This window comes from Felis catus, chromosome D4 (genome assembly GCF_018350175.1).
Source record: "Felis catus isolate Fca126 chromosome D4, F.catus_Fca126_mat1.0, whole genome shotgun sequence".
NCBI lineage: Eukaryota > Metazoa > Chordata > Mammalia > Carnivora > Felidae > Felis > Felis catus.
This window is the reverse complement of record NC_058380.1, coordinates 80,716,275-80,731,810: the sequence shown is the minus strand read 5'-3', so window position 1 is coordinate 80,731,810 and position 15,536 is coordinate 80,716,275. Positions and strand designations below refer to the sequence as shown.

At 56.7% G+C, this 15,536-nt stretch overlaps 1 protein-coding gene across 6 annotated transcripts in view; it reads right to left on the bottom strand.

The window, feature by feature from the left end:
• The window catches only part of DAB2IP (DAB2 interacting protein), a 187,855-nt gene that overhangs the window by 55,463 nt on the left and 116,856 nt on the right, over positions 1–15,536 (bottom strand). Inside the window, exon 1 of one of the 6 annotated variants that reach the window (XM_023242683.2) lies at positions 13,316–13,424. The exons of the other annotated variants lie outside the window; for them this stretch is intronic. The gene's annotated coding sequence lies outside the window, so the exon portion shown is untranslated. Of the gene's footprint in view, positions 1–13,315; positions 13,425–15,536 lie in introns of those variants that run through there. 6 annotated transcript variants of the gene reach the window in all.

Below are 15,536 nucleotides of genomic sequence, written 5' to 3'. Positions count from 1 at the left end.
ATCAATCTTTTCCTCGCTCCCTCCCTGGCCCCAGAAATTGAGTCTGGGAGAGAGGGAGCGACTTGCCTGAGGCCGGCAGTGGTAGAGCCCGGGACCCAGACTTCTTTGCTCCTTCAACCAGGCCCTCTTGTCACCCCTCCCCACGTGCCACATCTGGCCCTAGGAAACCTAAGGGGGCCTTGATAAGGATAGCGAAGAAAATCACCCTCACCCTTGCCCCTACCCCCACGGCCACCTCTGCCAGCAGCTAAGGCAGACTGGGCCCCTCCTGTGTGTGGATGCTCTGCCGGGCCCCTCCCCCCTTTAAAGACAAATAATCCTCACAAATATCCTGGAAGTAGGTACAATTATCGTCCGCATTAACAGACACGGAACACTATAGCTCAAACAGGGCAGGCAACCTGCTCGAGGCCGCACGGCAGTGAAGTGGGGCAGTGAGACTCGATGCCAGGCAGTCCGACCTACAGCAGAGGCCTGAGCGATTAATGGCTCCGCTCCGAGGTGGGGCCCAGGGAACCCCCAGATAGGGAGCTGGTGGGGCGGCATGAGTGTTCTGGCACCACAGCCTGCAGGGGTCATTCCTTTACCTCCAGGCATAAACATAGGGTAAGGATGTGCTTTCTGGGACTGAAGCCCTGGGGACTTCCAGAGCTGCTCAGGTCCGGCCAAAAGATTTTCCGGGCATCACCCTAAATCCTGACTTCCCGCCATTTCCAGTTCCCAGTCCACCAGTATTCCAGGGGTGGGGACTGGAGTTCCAGGCGGTGTGGGGGAGGGGAGGATACAGGGGAAACAAGTGCGAGCTCCTCCCCCTCTTCCTCCTCCTCCTCCCACACAGCCAGGGAGCTGAGAATCTGACCAGGCCCCAGCCCCTCCGAAAATCCTTCCAGCTACAGGATCAAGTCTGTAGCTTGCCTTCCTTCCTGCCTGCCTTCCCACCATCTTCCACTCAAACCCCTGCTACTGCCCAGCCCAACACACGGCGGCCCGCGACACCCAGACGCCAGGCCCCCCAGCAAGCCCTTCCCTTATCCTCTGCAGGGAGACCTTCCACCAGCCTTCACCTTCCCCCCGTGGCGCAAACAACTCTGTGGAGCCTTCTGTGAGCCCCAGTGGGGTCCCCAGTCCCTTCTCTGTCCCACGTGGCCCCTCTAATGCAGGGTCTGCCTCCTCCAACCAGTAGGGACCCTGGAGGGCAGAGCCTGGGTGTGACCGTGCACAACACAGTGCGTGTGCCGGCCTGGCCGGCTGGAATTTACTGCACTGGGCTCCCCAGGGTCAATGAGGCCGGATCTGAGGGTGACCAGTGGAAGGAGGGTCTCTTGGAGGCTGACCTGACCATAAGCCACCGACCCAGATCGGGTTATGGCCTGCCGACTGGCTGGCTCTCCTAACCTGGCTCATCAGGGGAGTATGGGCAGTGCAGGCCCAATCTTTCCATGGATGCCTGACAATGGTTGTGTCGAGAATCACAGGAGATGAAGTCACTGCTCCCAGAAATAGGCTGATTGAGAAGACGTGACAACAACGCAAACAGCAAGGCTGGAGTCTCTCTCCTTCTCTCACCATGTGTTTCTCTGCCCTGGGAAGCTGGGCCAGGCCTGAGCTCCTCTGGGAGACGAAGCGTGCCAGGAACCGGTGCCAACGCAAGGAGCCTCTGGGAGCCCTGGTGCCCAGGGCTGCTCTCTTCAGAGACTACCTTGCAGAGGCTTCCAGTCCTGGCCCTTGGTGAGGTGCCCGACCTGCCCTCTGGCCCTCTCAGGCTTCCTCTCACCAGTTTTCCTCACTCCCTCTTGTGCCCCACCCGTCATCTCTTCTTGGGGTATAGTCTCACCCACGGTTCTTGGTCCCTCACATTCCTGTCCTCTCCTGGAGGGCAGGCCTGCCTAGATTCCGGGGAGATGGGAGCTTCCACTGGCTAAGACAGGACTCTGGGCTACAGACACCTGGCTCAAATCCTGGCTTTCCTGGCTTTGTCATGTTGCAGCGGTGTGACCACAAGCTAGTCAATCCTTCTCTCTGAGCTTACCTTCCTTGTCCGTCCGTAAAAGCACACAGCAATGTGCCTACCTCATGGGGTAAGAGTACATGAAATACGTTGATCTGTCCATTCACCAACCTTGTGGCAGGAGGCCCTGTTCCAGGGATTGCAGACACATCGGGAATAAGACATCAACTTCCTGCTCCCCCGGGGCTTACAGTCTAGTGTGGGAGAAATACACAAATATACATATCTGCGTGATAATATCAGGCGAACTCCAGCTAGGAAGAAACACGCGGTAGGGTCCAGGCTAGAGGGGGAGAAGGAGGCTGCTTGACCTCATGGCTGGGTGAAGTGAGGGAGCAGGTCACAGACATCTAGGGAGTGACTGAAGATGCAGAGATCCTGGGCTGGGGCGCTTAAGGCTCAGGGGGCAGGGCAGGAGCTGCCCCTGCAGGGACAACACGAAGGAGCCTGGAGTCCAGCGGGAAGGGCTGGGCCACACTGGGGGGACCGCACTCAAGGGGAGCAAAGCCTGCCGTAGACACTGGCCTAGGTGTGGGCTGCAGGGTCCTGGCACAAAGTGAGGCCTCACTTCACTCTTCTTGTTCCTATCCCCCCATCACCAGCAACACGCCCATCACCCTGACACTGGTGCCTAAGCCAAAAGGCTGTCAGGCAGACCTCCACACCTCATCTTACAGATGACCAAGTGCCCAGTGCCCTGCTCAACATCCCTGGAGCAGTGACAGGCAGGGCCAGCACTTGGCGCAGCCTGGGCCTTCTGGCCTAAGCAGACGGGTCTTCTCCGTGTGACCTGCCCTTCCCCCACCCAGGGCCTCGCTGGGGGAAACAGGAGACTCCGCACCAAACAACACCTCACAGACTCCCCAGGTTCTCACTTGTTGAGAGAGAGGTACTCAGAGCCCCATCAAATGATGGACCAGGACTGAGAAAAGCTCTTTTAGATCTTAGGTTATTCCACCTCCTCCAGAAGCTTCCCCGAGCCCAGGCAAACATTCCTCCCTGGGCCTGGCTATCCCCCAGCCCCCAAAAGTCCCTTAGGGCCAGGCTCCAGAGCCTCTACCTGGAGGCCCACCTGGGCCCAGAGGAAGCAGCCAAGTGACAGACCCCAGCTAGACATGGTCTCAGTAAGGCTGCATACATCTCTCCCATCCCAGGCTGGGAGCTCCTCCAGAGCAGGCGGGGACCACAGCTGACTCCTGTCCCTGTCCCCAGGGCTGGGCACAGGTGAGCAAAACCAGGAATGACTTGATCCTGAGGGTCCCCTGGGGAGTCCTGTCTGCATGAAAACCCTGTGATGGCCATGCAGCCCGTCTCTTTCCCTCTCTCACAGTCTGAGTTTGGGGCTCCCACTATGGCACCGCCTGAAAAGCCACCCCACCCCCAGAGGTGTGGGGCTGGAGGATGTGAATGCGGGGACAGGGGGGACGGGTCCTGCGGAGAACGCCCCCTCCCGCCCAAGGGTTCTGGGCCAGAACAGCCAGCTTTCCCCTCCTCCCCTCTCCTTCCAAGGAGGAAGGATTACACTAGAAGACACGTTCTCAAGCACCTAGACACAGACAGTATTTATTTGCCACAAAAAAACTCTGCAGAAGAAACCCCTGCCAACAGTCAGTAGTGGTTTTTGTGGGGTGGGGAGGTTCTATGGTAACAGTGGTATAGACAGAGAAATGTCACTTTTTGCTTTACACCTCTCCCCCCCCCCCCCCCGTATGGCTGGAATTTGGTACTCTGTGCTTATATTTTTAATTACCTTTATGCTAAAAAGAAGACTTAAAAGTAAAGTAAAATTAAGTAAACGAGAGGGCATTTGGTGAGGAATTCGGCAAGCACGGACACCTGTTCCTCCCAGAAGATGCCTCCTTGCGTTTTGTCTCTTCTGCCTGGGCCCCACCCAGGCCAGCTGCAGCCAGCTGCCCCTCATGCTGAGGAAAGAGCGAGAGCAGGAGAAGGGGCTGGGAAAGCAGCCAGGAGCCCCTGGCCTCGGACACAGGCATCTAGGGATCACAGAGTCACCTCACCTCTTTCCCGATGGCCCCGCCCCTCTTTGCTTCCCACAGACGCTGGGGCTGGACCCTGCCACTGTCCCTGGGTTGTTGGTCTGTTCCATCAGATCCCGGCCACATCAAGCCCCTGGGCTTCAGTCACCTGTGTCTCTCTGGCCCAAGATCCTGCACACAGCAGGCAGGACCCTTGAGGCAGGTGATCATTCAGAAAGAAATTAAAATATGGATTATGGAGGGAGTGGCAGCCAGGGCAGAGAAACAGAAAAGTTATGCCTGCCGGCCTGAACAGGAAGACACCCAGACAGGCTTTGGCCCGAGCAGTTCAAACCCTTTGAAGAATGCAGGACCCCTGCAGCGGTGGGGGGAAGAGTGAGCCCCCTTCCGAGGGTTTAGAACTTCCTGTTCCTGAAGGAGCTACAGCCAGCAGGAGAGCGAATGTAAAGAGCAGGGGTAGGTCATATGCACACAGCGACACGCAGACAGATGGACTGCCCACCCAAAGCTGTGTAGTTACACCTTTGCTAAAGATCTGGATCCCGTGTGTCCCGGGGCTCTTAAATATCTATGACCTTTCCTCCCCAAGCTCCTCCCTGACCCGGTGCCGGGCAGAAGCACCTGGCTAGGGACGGGGGACACGGCTGCAGCAGGCTCAGGGTGGCCAGGGTCAGGCCTGCCACTTATCTGCTGCTCCAGGGCAGCATGTCACATGAACTAGGATTAGTCCCTCCCAAGGCAGGCATGGCTTCCACCATCAGGTGTGATGCTACCCATCCTGCCACCCCGGACCCCTCTGCTCTGGTCCCAGATCGTCCTGCAAACAGCCGTGCAGACTCACCCAGCCACACCCCTGCCCAGGTGGCCCCTTCTCCAGGAGGCCCTCCCTCCTCCCCTCTGCTCACCTGGGTTCTATCCAACACTAAGATAAAGGTCTCTAACTAAAGAGTATGGGATGTATTTGGTCAACATTCATGTTTTGTTAGCCCACATAGCGTCTGACATTTTTAAGTTTTGAATCAATTGCCAACATGTAAAGATGTGAAATTTTAAAATGTCACCCAAAACGCTCTAGATTTCTGGCTTCTCTTATAAATCCAAAGACCCGGTGACATGGTGCAGAGGCAGCGGTCCCCCCTTAGCAGGGCACACACTCCCCAGGTTGTCACAGTGCCCCTGCATCTGCGGATGGTCTCAGCCAGTGGTTCCTGTCCCGGCTGGCAGGACAGAGTCAGGACCCACAGCACATGTCTCCAGGGACTCGCTTTGCACCTGGCACACAGGAGGGGGGGCACACAGGCTTATCGTTTGTGGAATAATGAACAAAGACGCAATGCCTCACTGTGCCCAGAATCTCCTGGGCACGCTTCCTTGAAAGACCCCAAGCACTCCTGGGGTCCCCCTTCCCACAGCTGGGCACACAGGGAACGGGGCACAGGAGTCAGCCTTGGGGCCTGTGTCCAGATTCTCCCACCAGTAAGCTGCGTCTTCTAGAGCCCAGTCAAAACAGAGCCGTGATCCCGGCATCTCCCCGCCTTCCGTAAAAGCGGCAGGATTCCAGGCCAGCCCACGGACACTGATCCCCAGGACTTTTGTTAACCTGAAAAGGAGAAATCCGGCAGCAAGAACTGACAAAGCCAAGGCTTCCTCAATGCCCGCCTGCAGGCGGCCTGCCCCCCTTTGAAGCCTGCAGCCAACTCTTCCCTTTTTCTGGGTTTCCAAGGTCAGAGTCACATTGGCAGGAAGGGTTCTCTTTGTTCTCCTGCCTCTGACTTACCCCAAACACAGTCACTGTCCCCGACAGCCAGGTCCTCAGCAGTGGCAGAGGGGCCCCTGTTCCTGCTGGGGTGGAGCAGTGAGATCGGGAGGGGCCCTGCTCCTGGGATCCGGAGTCTCCCGGGGGCCTGCCTCCCCTGCCGGTCGGGAGCACCATCTCTGGCCCACGGTGCCAGTGCTCAGTTGAGGCTGGCAGCACAGAAAAGGCTGCCGAACCCCAGAGTCGGGGGAGTGGGCTCTGCCTGGCTCCGCCCCTCACTGGCTGCTGCTGTGACCTCAGGCTACTTGACTCCTCTCTGAGCTTCAGTTTCCTCATTTGGAAAATGGGGAAATGAATACCTGACCCAAGACAATGGACCTCCTAATAGGACCCAGAGGAGCTTTGTGAATCATGAAGTGCCAGGCCGAAGTAATCATTCCAGCGCCTGGTACAGCGCCCCGCATGCAGTAGGTGCTCAATCTACCTATCATTCATAGCGCGAGAGTTTTTTGGGCCCCTGTGCTAGGCCAGGCTGCGTGCAAGGTGCCAGAGGCCCAGAGTGCACAGGACGTCTGCCCCTCAATGGGGCACGCAGACAACTGCCAGACCCTGAGAAGTGCCAGGAAAGAAGGATCAGCGTGCTGGGAGGCCTACAGGGGTGTCCTGGGCTCCCCAACGAGGCGGTGAGGGACCAGGTCTTACAAGAGCCCCACCTCTTGGCTTGTGGGCAGCAAAGGCCAGAGTTGGGGCTGCCCCACTACAGGCTGTCTGGCCCTCGACTCACTTCCCAACAGGCCTAGTTTACAGAAGAGTTGCCAGGCTCACTTAGCGACCCAATTCTCTGAAGGTGCCCACTGTGCATGTGCACATCTGTCCACCGTGTGTGCTGGGCAACTAATAGTGACACGACATCTCTGCGGACCAGACCCTGTGCCACACCTTTTACGTACGCTCTCCCAGTGGCTCCCACACCTGGTTGGGGAGTAGTTAAAATAACAGACTCGTGGGCCCCGCCCCTAGAGAGGTGGTGCTGCCCCCCATCCCGGGCAGGCAGCCGGCACCGGAGCCTGGAGAGTCAAGACGCCCACGGTTCCCATGTTGGCTCTGCCCCTTACTGGCCTGTGAAAGCTGGGTCCAGTCGCCAAACCTCTGGACACTGGGTCTCCCCAGCTCGCAGGTCGCAGTGAGCATTTAAGAGACAAAGCACCTGGCACACAGCAGGCGCTCATCCTCGCACCGATCCTCCCCATCCTCCACTTAACTCAACCCCGTACACACAGGTCCGGGCCCAGCCCCTGCCCAGCCCACCTCTCCGTCTCTGAATCTCCTTACCTTCCACTCCCTAAGCTCCCAGACCTTTCTCACCTGCCAGAGCAGCCTCACACCCCAAGAGGACAGGAAGGTTCTAACATCTGACCCCTGGGCAGGTGCTCATGGGCTCCCTCTGCCTAACCACCCTTCTCCCTCCTTTGCTAACTGAGGAGCTGCTCCTCTTTCAAACCTCAATGCCTGTCACTTCTGTGAAGCCCTCCCAGATTCCTTCTAAGCAGGCCCAACTCCTGCTGGCCCCAAAGTGGAGAAGAGTGGAGAGAAGTTATGTGGGGCCGCCAACTCCTTGTGACCCTGGGGCTGCTCTTTCCCTACTCTCGGCCTCAGCTTCCCCATCTGTGACAGGACCGCTGACTTCTCATTCTAAAGCCCTATGAATAAGCTTGTCACGTGCTCTATTGGAGGGGGGCAGCTCCAAGTTCACCCCAAGGTTCTGGAGGATTGTGAAGGAGATAGACTCTGCCTCGTTCTATTCAGAAGGGCAGGACAAGGACAGTTCAAGAGACCCAAGCCAGCACCCTCAGGAGGCCCCACTTGCAGAGTAGACCCAATAACAACAAAGCACAGAAATCAGGCACCATAAATGCAGAGCAAAGTGAAATCTGCCCGAACCCGGGGCGGGGAATGAGGGCAGGCCTCAAGCAGAAGAAGCTAGGACTTAGACAGAGGGGTAGGATGGAAGTAGGAAGAGCAGGGGAAGAGAAGGCGGCCCTCCAGATAGGGGAGCAGCACGGTCACGGCTGACACGTCTCGAGTGTTACCGCGCATATCTCAAGGTGCTCTGCTAAGCACTTAGCTACAAATCGCATTTATTCCTCTTGGCATCCCTTTGAGACAGATATCGCCCTTATCCCCATTTTACAGAGTTAAGCAAGTTCCCTGAAGTCAGAGTTGATGAGAGGGGAGCTGGGATTTGAATCCAGGCATCCACCTGCGGAGTAAGTCTGTCTGCACGAGTAACATGAATAAACAGGGGCCACTGGGGCAGGGAGGCTCCGGGGAGTGCAGGTGCAGCCAGGATGACAGCCTAGGGACTCCCAAGAGACTTGTTAAGACCTGGAACCGGGGCTTTGTTTCCTTGCAGCCCGGTCTCGAACGGCACCCAACCAAGGCCGACACTGTCGAAATCTCGAAGGTGACCCCCACCCATGCCCGGCAGCGTGAAGTCCGCAGGCAGAGTCCAAGGACCCCAGTCCTGCACTTCCTCTGCACCATCTGCCTAAAGGATGCGGGAAGAGAGCCTCTGCTGCTGCTAATGAGTGAGCGAGCGTGAGGAGCAGGGGAGGGCGCGGGCGAGTACAGCCAGTCAGCAGCCAGGGCTGTCAGCGGCCACACGACAGGCTGGCGCGGAGCTGTTGCCAGGGCAGCCCGGAGATTCTGCCTTCACAGGCAGAGTGATTTAGAACCCGTAGGTCTCTTCTGGGCCACCAGCTTGGCCAGCCGGGGGCTCCCCGTCGAGTGCCCGGCCCTTCCAAAACCTCAGCATAACATGTCAGGGGCCCCCCCCGTCGGGGGCTACCAGCATGAAAGGCCATCAAGACAGAGAGAATGGGCAGACATCACACGTCGGAAACAAGTCCCTTGTCACAACACAACCCAAACAAGGACCCTGGCTGGGGGCTTGAAGCTCCTGGGCCAGGAGTTCCAACAACCCAAGTTCATGTTGTAGGAGGCCCAGCATGACCAGTGGCGGTGCCTGGCCCCTCTGCTGGGGAGCAGGCAGCTCGCGGGTCTGGAGGGAGGCAGGACAAGGAAACGGGGTGGAGGAGGGAGAGCTGAGAGGAGAACGGAATGAGGGAGGCAGGACCCCGACTGGAGTCCCCCTCGGGCCTCCCTCCGTGGCCAGTATGTAGCTGCCACCCGGCGGCCAGAATAACTCCAGGTGGGGGGGTAACCGGGCCTGGGAAGGGAACGTGATGTTCAATGCCGAATGCCCAGGCACCGGAGAGCACGTCGCCCATAGTGAAACACATTAAGGTAAACGGCTGACGGCCAGATAAATATGTGTGTGAAACTTCAGTGAATCTACCCAAAGGCAGGTTTGCAGACCCGTAATCAGGACCCCGGCGTGGTCGGGGGTGGCTGCAGGAAGCCTATCAACTAGCTTTCTGTACAAGTGCGCCACAAAGGATGCCGTATTTCCTCTCGCTTAGAAATGCGTTTCCACTAGTGCAACGAGTGGCTTCAAGCGTGACTGGATAAAAAGAGCACAGGGCATCGCCGTCCTGCCTGTATCTGCCCTAACGTTCAGGAAGGCTCAGCAAGCCAACCTTTCGCATGTGGCTGCTGGGGCTCCAGAATTCTTTTGCTCCTGAGTCCCACCGCTCAATGGAAAACCCTGGCCCCCGAGCCGAGGAGGACGTCCCTGCCATGGGAACGCTGTGGCCTCACCTGGGAGCGGATCTACGGCGCAAGGGGCTTCTCCAGGGCGGAAGGACAAAGCTGGGGGCTGCCGGGCTTACCAGAGGCGGTGGCGCTGTCTTTCTGAGGGCCTGTGCACAGGGCAAGGTGCCGTGTAAGACTCGCCTTCGATGAAACTCCCTTCCTGATCGCAGCTGGGGCCAAAGGACGTGGAGTCCCACCACTGCTAACGATTAGAGGCTACAGAGATTTACCTCAGGAACCTGACAACAGCTAAGCGGCCGCCTTGACTTAGGAGGGAGAGAAGCAGGAACGACCAAGCGGAAATGTGTGGTGACCAATCGCCAGGCTTGCTGTTCAGCAGCCCAGGTTGCCCAGGATGGTCAAAGACCATGGTGGGAGCCATGGAACCAAGCTCAGGGGACAGTCCGTTGTCCGCCTGCAAACAACAGAAAATCTGAAAACAAGCAGGAGCCCAGAGTGCCCAAGTGGGGGCAGGAATTAAGGGATGTTAGACTGGAATCCACCCATGGCCCGGGTGGAAGAAAAAGTGTGTGGGACAAGGCTTGATCAGGCTCCTTCAATTTCACCTCTGCCTGGGCTCAGTTTAGCCCGAGTCTGCCACCATGGAAGAACAGGGACTGCCTATAGGGAGACTCGAGATTTGGTACCCAGACTCAGAGCTGTTCAGGGACTCTGAAACACCACCATGAGTAGGTCTGGCCTGCCTGGTTTTCTGAGAAAGGGACTGGCTCCCCGAGAGGGAAGTCGGACCTCAGTGCACCAATTCTGGGATGCCACTGATAACTCCCTGTAGCAGCACGACGGGGTGCTGGATCCACACAGGGCCGGATCCCCTCCATACCCTCAGGGCAGCCTTGGACCTACCTGGAACCCCACAGGAGGTGTCCTGCTGTTTATCTGAAGAACTAAGCAGAATTCTTTTGGAAGTGGAAACTGAGCAGGACAAAGGGCCCTCAGCTGGGGCTCTTCACCCAGACCAAATAAACACTCGGCGTCTGCCGGGGGGGGGGGGGGGGGGGGCTGTGGTTTATATTTGGAGAGGGGCAGGGAAGAGTCCATCCAATCTGAGTTTGGACTGAAAGTGGGCTTTCAGCCAACAGCAGTAGCCAAGCACCAGAGGCCGAGTTCCTGCCTCCTCTGGGGCTCAGCTGCCCACCTTGCTCTGCCCTACCAGTGTTCCTAGGGGTGTGGTGAGGCCTGGTCCCCCAAGCTGGAGCACCCAGTAGTACATGCAGCGCTAAGGTTCCTCTGCAGCCTGATAACCTGGCACTGCACCCCGACCATCCCTCAGAGGCACGAGACCATACCAGAGAGAGGAGAATACACAGCTACTAGCTAGAGGTCTCAATACTTCAGCAGGTCTCGGAATCATGCTGGGGCTTAGTTTCCTTAGCTCACTCCTCCCTTCCTTGGGGAGGCTGTCCTAACCACCTCCACCAGATCAAACCTCCTAGTTCCAGGCTCTCACCGCCCTCAGGACACACGCCCCAGCTGCAATTACATCTTTACCTGTGGGGCAGTTTCTTGCAGCCCGGCTCCTCCACCACGGGAGGGGCGCTCAGCACCGCATCCCTGGGCACCGCCTAGAATGCACCGTAACTGAACACGATCCCCTTGCCTTGGGGCCAGCCCGTCGGAGCTCCCTGTCCCACCCAAACTCCAGACTTGACCCCCCGTAATTCCTGATTCCAACCCCTACAATACTGAAATCAGTGCCCTGCCCTAAAAGGACCCTCTTGGACCATCTACCACCTCGGGAGCCTCACAACGCTAATAGCTGCTTCTTGAGACTCAGCCTCGCACGGCTCTCCAGATTTCTCATAGTAACACCTTCTCGGAGTTTCGGAAGCAAACCAAAGTCATTTGCCAACTATTTTCTCCCATTAATCTCACAATGCATTTGCTATTTTCCCTCCATAATGACTCATTTAGCAGCAACAGAACAATTAGGCAGACCAGAGAATATTGATTTTCTAAGTGGGAGAAACGTCCACACAAACATCCTTCCATGCCTGTCTCACGCTGTCTCCTGCTACACGATGGGGCGGACGGACCCCAGGAAGGCTAGGCCGCTGCAGCTGGCAGGGCGCCGGGGTCTCACACAGAAGCTCAAAAGCATGGCGTGCTCAAGTGTGAGTGTGTGTACCCACAAGAGATGATAAAATTATGTGACGTACGTGATCCCGTGTGACCTCAGAACCCTAGGAGGCAGGCACCATTATCACATCCATTTTAAAGATGAGGGGACCAGGTTTCAGAGATCAGGTGACTTTTCCTAATCACACAGGGAGACAGGGAGCCAGATCCACGCCTGGGTCCGTGCGCCAGCAGAGCAAAATTCAGTTCGTCGGGGTGTCCTTGTGGTGGCTTGCTCTCTATGGGAACAAGGTGGATGTGCCACTAGGGGCAATGTAGTCCCTTTCACGGTGTGACCCAAGGAGACTCCCGAGACATAAAACAGTTGGCCTAGGTCCTGGAGTCACACTTCGGCCTCGGTCAGCCTCTAAGCCGAGCGGCTATAAACAGGTTCACCCCAGGCTGCCCCTAGCCAGCCACCAGGCCTGGGCCGTGGCTCTCAGAAAGACCTGCCCTCCTCCACCCCTCAACCAGCACCACCAGCCCAGGACAAGGGCCTACCCAGCTCCTGGGGCACTTCTAATATCCCCACCCCGTCAAAAGGGAAGGCGGAAGAGAAGAGTCAGGAATGGTCTGAGGAGTGGGACACCTGGTAGTTTTATGCCCATATCGGCATCTGGCTCCAAACACAGGCCCCACAGCTAGGATGCTATAAAACACTTCTCACTCCCAGAAACTCACTCCAACCAAGCTAGCAGGGGGGCTATGAGAGGAACAGGTCCCCAGGGTCCCAAGGACCAATGCCAACCAACATACTGACCTTTATATGAAGCAAATGGTTTCCTTGTGGCCACAGGAAAAAACTAAAGGTCCAGCTAGCAGATGTGGCTTTAAATGCACACTTTATCAACATCTAGGTGTCTTGGGGTAAGGTAATCACCCTCTGAGTCTCAGTTTCCTTGTCTGTAAAATGGGATGATCCCTGCCACCTCTCTAGCTGGTATGGGGGCCAAATGCTAATGCTAAAGTGCCACATAAATGCTGGCTAAGGAAGCTCAACAAAGGGGGAGGTTTCCAAGAGTTGGCACAGCCAGCAATGGCATGGGCGTCTCCCCATGACTGCACGTGTGCAAACAGACCCCGGAACAGTCTGTGTCAATGGGGAGCAGACATCCTACACGCCCTGTCGTACGCTCAGCATGTTAAAGGCTCCCAGGGCTAGAGCACTAAAGAAACCTGCTGGCTCTGGTTTACCGGATGTTTCCCTGGCCTGTCTGAACTATGGGATCCCCTCGTCCCTTCATGAGTTAAGCACCCATCAACATCTACGAGAATGTGGTGTTCTGTGGAAACCAGTTTGAGAAACACTCCTGCAGAAGATTTGGACAATGATTAGAGGAGGCTGGGAAGAGACCAAGGCCTTTCAAGGACACCCCTGGCTTGGAGAAACTATAGGACCTTCCCCAATGTCAACTACAGTTCAGGAGCAGACCCAGCCCTCAACCTCCCTTTCTAGCACGCCAGGGAGGCAAGACCACATCCGTGGAGGGAAAATTCATTTCTCTTAAACTACATAAAAACGGACTTAACCTCAAATACAAGTCACTCTCAAACTCCTCCTGACTTTAACAAGCCCAGAACCTTGGAGGGGCCGATGACGAAAAAAGACCTCACGCAGAAATGCCTCATTGTCCCCTGCTCCTGCCTTCAAATTCACCACCACGGCCCTTACCCTCTGGGTCAGTAGTGGTTCCTCCAGCCTACCTGGAAAGAGAGCTACGTCTCTACAACAGTTGATCATGTTTCAGAGAAGAGTTTGTGGGACCACAGAAAGCAAGAGAACACAGAATTCCAAATCGTCTGTGTGCTTGAGATCCTGTTTGTGGATCCTGGAAGAAAGGAGCAGATGCATTACCAGCCCCGCCCATTGTGATGCTACAGGCATCACGAGCAACCCCCCCCCCACCACCACCACACACACAACCCCGTGCCCTCTCCTCTCTCTAGGGGGACTCCATGCCAGGAAAAGCCAAGGAGTCCGGGAACCATTGGCTCCCTGGAAGAACTCCGGCAAACCCATCCATGGCGAACCCATCCATAACGGTGCAGTCTTTGCTCCCAGCAAGGACAGAGCTTTATTAATTATTCAGGGGACGGTGCAATTATGCAAATCAGTGGGCAGCCTCTGCCCGGCTGCTGCCTTCTGCAGGAGTCCAGAGGGGGATGGGGACGCCCAGAGCCCAAGCTGCTGGGTACAAGAAAGGAGCCGTCCATCCTGCAAAAGAGGAAATAAATCCCCCATGCCCCAGGCCCACAGAAAACTCTGACCAGAACCAGGCCCATCCTACACATAGGAGTGTTGGTAGCTGCTCTGAGGAATGATTTGGAAAACCCGGAGATGATTTTTTTCCAAAAAACAAACCCCATGCCACCTGCTGGGCTAGCAATGCCATCATTCAAAGCTTACTCCTATCGTTCCTAAAGGCCTGGAATACTTCCAAAGGTCCCTCTTAAGAACATGCTTCTGAGGAGAGGTAACATCTCAAATTAGCATTTACCCAAGAAAGTTTGGCGGAACACTACTTCTCCGCACATGCCCCTGGGGTGGGGGGTGGGGAAAGGAAGCTCTGAATTAATGGAGATGAAACGGATTTCTTTATAGGACCTCTATGGGCCTTCAGTGTCCTGGATCAAAGCGTCCTCCAGAGCCAGGATGTCCACAACCACTGGAGAGGACAATACCTAGTCTCACCTCCAGGAACTGAGTCTGAGAACCTCTGGCCAGACTGCTCACTAACACCCCCGCCAGCGCCATCACCCCTGGATTCTGAAACCCCTTAGAGTAGGTTCTCATCATTCGTATCAACAGCCACCATCTGAAGCGCAGACCTCACGTCCTAGGACACCTGGATAAGACCATCTCAGGCAGGCCGCCTGGGGCTCCTGGCAGAACTCCTGGCAGGGCACCATCACTGCCCGCATCAACCTCCGGCCGCCTCCCTGAGGCCTGGCGGCTGTGTCCAGCACCTTCTCAGGTCCGCACAGGCCTCGTCCATCAGGAGCGCGGCCCCATCGGCACCAGACTCCCCCCCCACCCCCGCCAGAGGTCCACAACAAAGGCTGGTCTGGGGAGGCCCTGCCCGCCTTCCACCATCACTCTGCTTCCCCTTCGCCCTCATGGGCAATGATGAAATTCACCTCCATGTGCTGACCCAGGGTGGAATAGGAAGTGCTGTGCAAGGCCAGTTAGCCTGCCCGTGACCTCTTCCACCTGCCCGGCCTCACCCAGCATTACAAATCAATAGATGTAGATGCAGCCACAGCTCATCAGCTCTGCCAAGAGGAAGAGAAATATGGGAGCCCAGAACCCTGAGAGGCCCACGGAACTAGACACGTATCATCACTGATTAAGTACAAATGCAGGGGACAGTCACCAAGCCGGCCGTACCCTCACATTCTGGAGACCCTCCCCGCCAACTGAGGCCGGGAGGAAGGCCTGCCTCCATGCCACCACCACCTCAGACTTCAGCACCCATTTCAGCCTCCTGCAGAGCCCCCGGTGGCCCTGAGATACTCCTGCAGCCCCCACGGGTGGCTGTCATGTTCTCTCAGGTGGGAGACAATAAAACAATCCAGAAAGATCTAGGTGCAAATCCGATCTCTGCCATCACTTGCTGTCTCACTCAGGACAAGTGGCTTTTACCTGTCAGAGCCTCAGTTTCCTCATCTGTAAAATAGGGAGAAGGAAAATACTGGGCAGTAGTTAAGAGCACGGACTTGGGCGCCAGACTACTTGGGTTCAGATCCTGGCTCTGCCGTTCTAGCCACGCGACTGCTGTTTCCTGGCTGTAAACGTGGGATGACAATAGTGTGCGGCACATGGGCTGTGTGAGGGAAGTGCTGAGCCTGGCCCACAGGACGTGCCCATTGTATCAGCCGCTGAACTAGAGAGGGCCCAGGCTTTGAGTCCAAAGAAAGCTAGATT